At 40.3% G+C, this 6,664-nt stretch overlaps 1 pseudogene; it reads left to right on the top strand.

The window, feature by feature from the left end:
- The first annotated feature begins 5,258 nt into the window (after nucleotides 1-5,258).
- Nucleotides 5,259-5,778, top strand: LOC147421428 (uncharacterized; annotated as a pseudogene).
- The last annotated feature ends 886 nt before the right edge of the window (nucleotides 5,779-6,664 follow it).

The raw sequence follows: 6,664 nt of genomic DNA, 5'->3' as shown, positions 1-6,664 counted from the left end.
GTGAAAAGATCTGTGAGGTTGTCTTATGTTGGCACATAAGCCAAGCTGATCTCTTGTGCTGAGAGCCTCTCCCTGACATAGTGGTAATTCACCTCAATGTGCTTTGTGAGAGCATGAAAAATTGTGTTTCTTGCAACTGACAATGCACTCTGATTGTCAGTGTAGATAGTGTTGGCAGTGTCCTGTCCAACACCCAAATCAGCCATAAGGTGTCTGAGCCATACACACTCAATCGTAGCTCTGAAGACTGCCTTACTCAACCTCACAATTGGAAGTGGCCACAATAGGTTTCTTCTTGATCAACCATGATATGCATGAATTGAGTTAAATCTTAGTGAAAATGTGGGGACAAACCATTCAGGGCCCAGTGGTACCCCAGATGACAATCTATTTAAGGGAGCAGAAGACACAAGAAGCGATTCATCTAGTGACTCTTCACTAGAGATCAGTCGTAATAAAAAATTAGACAAGAAGAGTAAGAGATATAAGAGGCAACGATATTGAGCAAATGTGCGTGCTAGAAGTAATGAAAAGAAATCTATCGCGGAATGGCTTAATTATATAGGGGCATGTGATGCTCATCGGAAGTTGGTAGATAACTGGGGTGAATACCTTCAAAGCGTTATGTGGTGTAGTCCACAACCCATTGACATCGTACAACTAGATGCTACAGAGAAGCCAAAGTTAAGCCGTACCATAAGGAGACGACAAAATCAAGAGTTAGCTCAACAACAAAAGAAATCGGAAGTGAAATCGCAGTCCACAGAACAACAGGACCCCACAAACTTACACCCTGCGCCCAAACATTTCAAATCCTATACCACAGAGGAACGTAAGGTTGTGTATACAAAGGCTCAAAGAAAACCTATCGATGGGAGCGATGGAGTCTATGACGGTCCAACAATAGTTAAGGAAATAGAGTTAGCAGACCCAAAAGAAGAGTCCAAACCTGTTTTCATTGCCCAAGATTTGACAGAGACTGAGGAATGTGTACTTAAAGAACTTCTCAAGGAATTCAGGGATATATTTGCCTGGATATATCATGATATGAAAGGTGTTCCACCTCTCGTGGTGCAACACAAAATCCCCACGAATAGCATGGCTAAACCAGTTCAGCAACGACCCTACCCAATGAATCCTAAATATGAAAAAATTGTTCAAGAAGAGATTGAAAATCTTGTGAAATGCGGATTCATACACCCTATTGAGCACTCAGAATGGGTGTCTCCAATAGTGATTGTACCAAAAAAGAATGTGAAACTCACAGTGTGCATGGATCTCAAGAAGGTCAATGCCGCCACTAGGAGGGACCATTATCCCTTGCCATATTCAGAGCATGTGCTTGAAATATTTGCAAAGAAGGAAGCTTATAGCTTTTTAGATGGGTACTCTGGCTACAATCAAACCACAATTGCGTTGGAGGACCAAGCTAAAACAATCTTTATAACCAAATTTGGAGTGTTCGCATTTTGTGTTATGGCTTTTGGCTTAACCAATGCCCCTGCTACCTTTCAAAGATTAATAAACACTGCTTTTAGAGAATACTTGAGGGAGTTTTGTGAAGCTTTCTTAGATGACCTTTGTGTTTATTCCTCTAGGAAAGAACATCTATCATGCTTATGAAAAGTGTTTGAGAAGTGCAAATTATATCGCATCTCCTTAAAACCCTTTCAAATGCCAATTTTGGGTTAAACATGGAGTCATTTTAGGGCATATAGTGTCCAAAAATGAGATTTCCACAAATGAGAGCAAAATTAAAGCCATTGCTTAATTGCCACCACCTACAAACTATAAAGGAGTTCAAAGGTTCATGGGCCATGTTGGTTATTACTGACGGTTTATTTTAAACTTTGCCGAGATAGCTCGTCCTTTGTACAAGCTTTTTATTGAGTTCCACTGGACCGTGGAGTGTGACCATGCTTATGAGTCATTGAAAAAGACCTTGACTAGCGCTCCTATTCTACAAGTGCCCGATTGGAATGTAATTTTCCATGTGCATATTGATGCATTGAACTTTGCTATTGGGTGTTCTAGCTCAACTAGGAGAATATAAACTGGACTACCCCATTAGCTTTGCAAGTCGTCATTTGAATGATGCCGAGAGAAACTACACCACTACAGAGTGAGAGGGTTCAAGTATGATTTATGCAGTGAATAAATTTTGCTACTACCTTCTGGCCAACAAGTTTGTTTTCTATGTTGATCATCAAGACTTATTGTATCTAGTAAATAAACCTTGTTCCACGGGAAGAATTACACGATGGTTGTTAATTCTCTTTGAGTTTGATTTTGTCATTGTGGTGAGACCTGGTAAAAGACATGTCAGGTGGATCATTTGTCTCGCATACCCAATGGTGAAGCCCCTACTAGAGTCGATGATGAGTTGCTCGATACTTCTCTATTCCTAGTCAAAACTATACCTGAATGGAGTGAGAAGAGCTTCGTAAAGACATAGCTCAAAAATTGTTAAAAGAATGTGAACCTTACTCTCTCATTGCAGGAACTCTCTATAGGCTAGGGAAGGATGATATTCTTAGATGTTGTGCCCGTGAAGATGGGTATTTATACATAATGCAAGAAGCCCACATGGGTATAGCCGGAGGACATTTCTCAGGGGAACTAACAGCTAGAAAGGTGTTGCAATCAGGCTATTGGTGGCCTACCTTATTCAAGGATGCATCACTTTTTGCAAAAGGATGTGATGAATGCCAACGCTACAAGATCACACAACGAAAGGATAAGATACCCTTACATCCTGTTAAAGTGACTCAACCATTTGAAAAATGGGGTTTGGACTTTGTAGGCCCAATTAGTTCGGTAGCTCGTAGCACTCAATCTCGATATATTATCGTTGCCACTGACTATGTGACAAAGTGGGCGGAAGCCAGGGCGACATGTAAGGCTGATGCGAGGTCAACTGCCAAGTTTCTCTTTGAAAACATTATTACAAGACTTGGTTGTCCCTTTGAGATTGTGAGTGACAATGGTACTCATTTCATAATGGAGTAATATAAGAACTCACTACCAACTTTATGATAGCTCACTATAAGTCCACACCTTATTATCCACAAGCAAATGGCCAAGCTGAGAGCACCAACAAGACCTTAATCTCTATCTTGACCAAAATGGTGGAAGATCATCGCACAAATTGAGATTTAAAGCTGACTTTAGCTTTATGGGCTTATCGTACTACGTACAAAGTTGCCATTAATTGTGCACCGTTTAAAATGGTGTATGGCCAAGAAGCAGTTATGCCATGGGAGTTTGTCATTCCTAGTCTTTGAGTAGCTTCTCAAGAAGGTTGGGATGGTAACCCCTTAGTTGAGCAATTATATATCCTTGAAAGTCTAGATGAAGAGAGGCAATTAGCTGTGCAAAATGCACTTGTGGAGAAAGATAGGAGGAAGAAATGGTTTGATCGTCATCTGAAGAACAAAGATATCAATGTTGGTGATAAAGTCCTTATGTATGGAGTGCGTAACGAAAAGAAAAAGTTGAAATATGCGAGAAAAGGACCATATAGAGTATGTGATATCACCCACCCCACAAGGAACCACTCATGTGGAGAATCTTGATAGAGCTAAAACCATTGGATTCCTCAATGGGAGAAAATTTAAAAGATACTATGATCCTTTAAGCCAAGAGGAGCTACGTGCCATCCGTAAAAAAAAGGTAGCCAAGGCACAAACAAAATTGAAGAAGATACAAGCTCAAGCTGAGGCTAAGGAGCGACAACAACGCATAAGATGCCAACGAGAGGCTAACCTTGGAGTTACACATGCATTCCACATTGAAACAGACAAGGATTGGTTGGACTCTAACACACCTCTACGATACCCTATTGAGCTAAACAACGCCTATGAAAAAGTGCTATATAATACCTTATTGGACACGGGTGCTAAATATAATCTGCTATCATATGGGGTGTGGTGTCAGTTAGGGAAGCCACCTCTATCTGAGAGTAGTATCCAAGTCAAGGGTGCCAACAAGAAAAAAATTGCGGTTTTTGAAATCTGGCACACTTCTATCAGTTATGACAATGGGGTTGTAGCTCAAGACTTTTTAGTCATGCCTGTTGGAACTATAGAGGGTAATATAAACCTAGGATGCACATGGATGATAGCCACCAAATGCACTATTGATTGGGGGACAGGGGGTGTCACAACATAGAAACCAACTCTTAGCCCTACCACTCAATCCATAAAACCCAAAACATTGCATGTCCAAGAGATTGAACCATATGTCCCCATAGCCCAACTCTCTAGAGCTTCAACTGATGTAGTTGAAATAAAGCTTGAGACACACACGATCCATCCCAATATAACAAAGAGAACATACAAGTGGGTCCCTAAAGCTTCTTTAGCGACCATAGCTAGTGCTAAAAGACAGGAGCCTGGTAAGAGACATCCCACTCGCCCCAAGAAATGTAAAGAAACATTGCATTGGATTCCTAAAAAACTATTAGAAGCCCAAGGCTACTATGAAGGAAATGACCAAATCTGGGTGCCAAAACGTAAATTGTGCTCTTACTTGTCACATGGCCCATGTGAGCCCAATCCTGTGGCTCCAAAACTAATTGAAGATCGCGGAAAGGAAAAAATCACGGAATGCTACACACCCGCTCCAGAGCTAGTTTGGTATCGAAGAAAGAACGATTTGTTCCACCTAGCTCAGGAACATGGAAGTCAAATGAAGCTTCTTGCTCTTCATGTAGTTCCTATGCAGAAATAGAAGCTTTGACACAACCTCCACCTACCATTGTACATATCCATACAAACAAGGGAGAGTTTGCACCTCCCTTTGTAAGTTCACCACCTACAACAACGTTGCAAATAAAATCATGGGAGAGTACCTTACCACCCTTGTAACTAGATGAAACGCATAGGGTGGTCAAAAACTATTGGTTAAAGCCTTCACCCATAACAACTTGGAACAATTGGTTTCAAAATGTGACGACATCATTCCAAAGGTATGATCTACCCAAGGAAGGGGGGAGCGTTTGCTGACATCCATCATTCACTTGCTTCCCTCTCAACCTTCCTCCCTGACCTCTCAATATCCAATCCTAGGGAATGTATATATAAATCCTTATACTCATAAAAACAAGATAAAAAAGTAAAAGAGAAAGAGCCACCAAACAATAATGTGGAAATTTACAAGTTCTATACATAACACAAAATCATAAAAACACATTATGCACAAGAACACGACCCTTGTATTATTTGCACTCTAACCATCATCTATCTGTGTGTACAGATATGTCTAGTACATTAGAGTCATCCACTCCTGCCTTGGGTGAGAGGTACCCTCGTTACTTTTCATAAGTGTTTCACATGGTCTTTTTGGTGCTTGCCTGTGAATGGGATTTGATAGGTACGCTAGCATGTGAGAGGAATTTAGAGGAGTTAAAATGGCTGATACGTCTCTTGACCACGACTAATCCATACATAGTAGAGAGTGTCTCTCCCATTGCACAAGCCTATCCTTTTGACCAAGATGACTATAAACTCCTAGTGACCTTCTTAGTAAATATTGGTGCCTCTGATGATGAAGAAGATTTACATGATTACACGGATAGGACATACGGTGTCATGGAGGATGACTTAGTTTTTTTCCACAACAAGGATAGGAGTTTAGCCTTAGGGTCCCCCCCAATCTCTACAATATCCTATTCCCTTGACTCTCTAGGGAGAGTGCAAATAATTAGGTTAGGGTTCCTTATGTTTTTTAATTGTGTTCAAGAAGTGTTGGTATCTTTTCCCACTAATGTGCCTCTAGAGTGACTATTGTGCAGTTTGTGACTACATAAGGATGCCTTTGAAGGACAACGACAATGGAGTTTTAGGTGTAATGCTTCCTTTTATCTATGCTTCCACATTTACATGTTTGCATCTTGTCATTTGAATTCTAACGTCGCATAAGAAATTGTGACATTGCCAATTTAGATGCTATAATTTTTTCAAACTTCTAGTACCTTGTTCTTCTCTTTGAGTTTGGTCTATTAGTTGGCTTTAAGTAGGTATCAGGACCTTAGGCTAAACTAGACCACTTAATTGCTGACTTTAATTCCTAAATAGTCTATTAACTGTAGTAACTTTAGTAATGTTTTGGGCTATGAGGATATAGTTCTCTCTAGTTTATTTCACCTAAGTGTGACTTGTGTCATGGAAGCCCATGTGTTAAGCTGGCATTTGAGACCTCGAGTCTCCTGGCTAGTTTACGCTCAAGCTGGTATTTGAGGCCTTGAGTCTCCCAGCTGCTGGTATTTGAGACCTCAAGTCCCCCAGCTACTTGTAGCAACTATGACAACAACAAAAAAAAAAAGAGAAAAAGAAAAGAGAAAGAAAATAGCACAAACTTCCTTGTATTTTATGTGGATCACACTTAAGTGGCATAAGTGACAAGACCACGTCCTTAGACCTCGACAAGCATTCCTAGGGTTAACTACTCTTTAGTCGATATTTTTTATTTAACATTGGTCAATCTGGTACTTACTTTAGCCCTAGCTCTTGTGTACTTCTCTTAGAGTCGACCTAATAGACCCTAACTCAATTGCATTTTCTTCAGGTACTACGCTTGTTCAGTTGGCAATGTTACAATTCATGGATTTTTTTTTTTGCATTTCCTAGAATATCATGTATGCATCTCACTTATTGCACACCTG

Source organism: Adiantum capillus-veneris, chromosome 27 (genome assembly GCF_014529385.1).
Source record: "Adiantum capillus-veneris isolate H3 chromosome 27, ASM1452938v2, whole genome shotgun sequence".
NCBI classification, from domain to species: Eukaryota; Viridiplantae; Streptophyta; class Polypodiopsida; order Polypodiales; family Pteridaceae; genus Adiantum; species Adiantum capillus-veneris.
The sequence above is the reverse complement of the archived record's forward strand: the minus strand, read 5'-3'. Positions and strand labels throughout refer to the sequence as shown.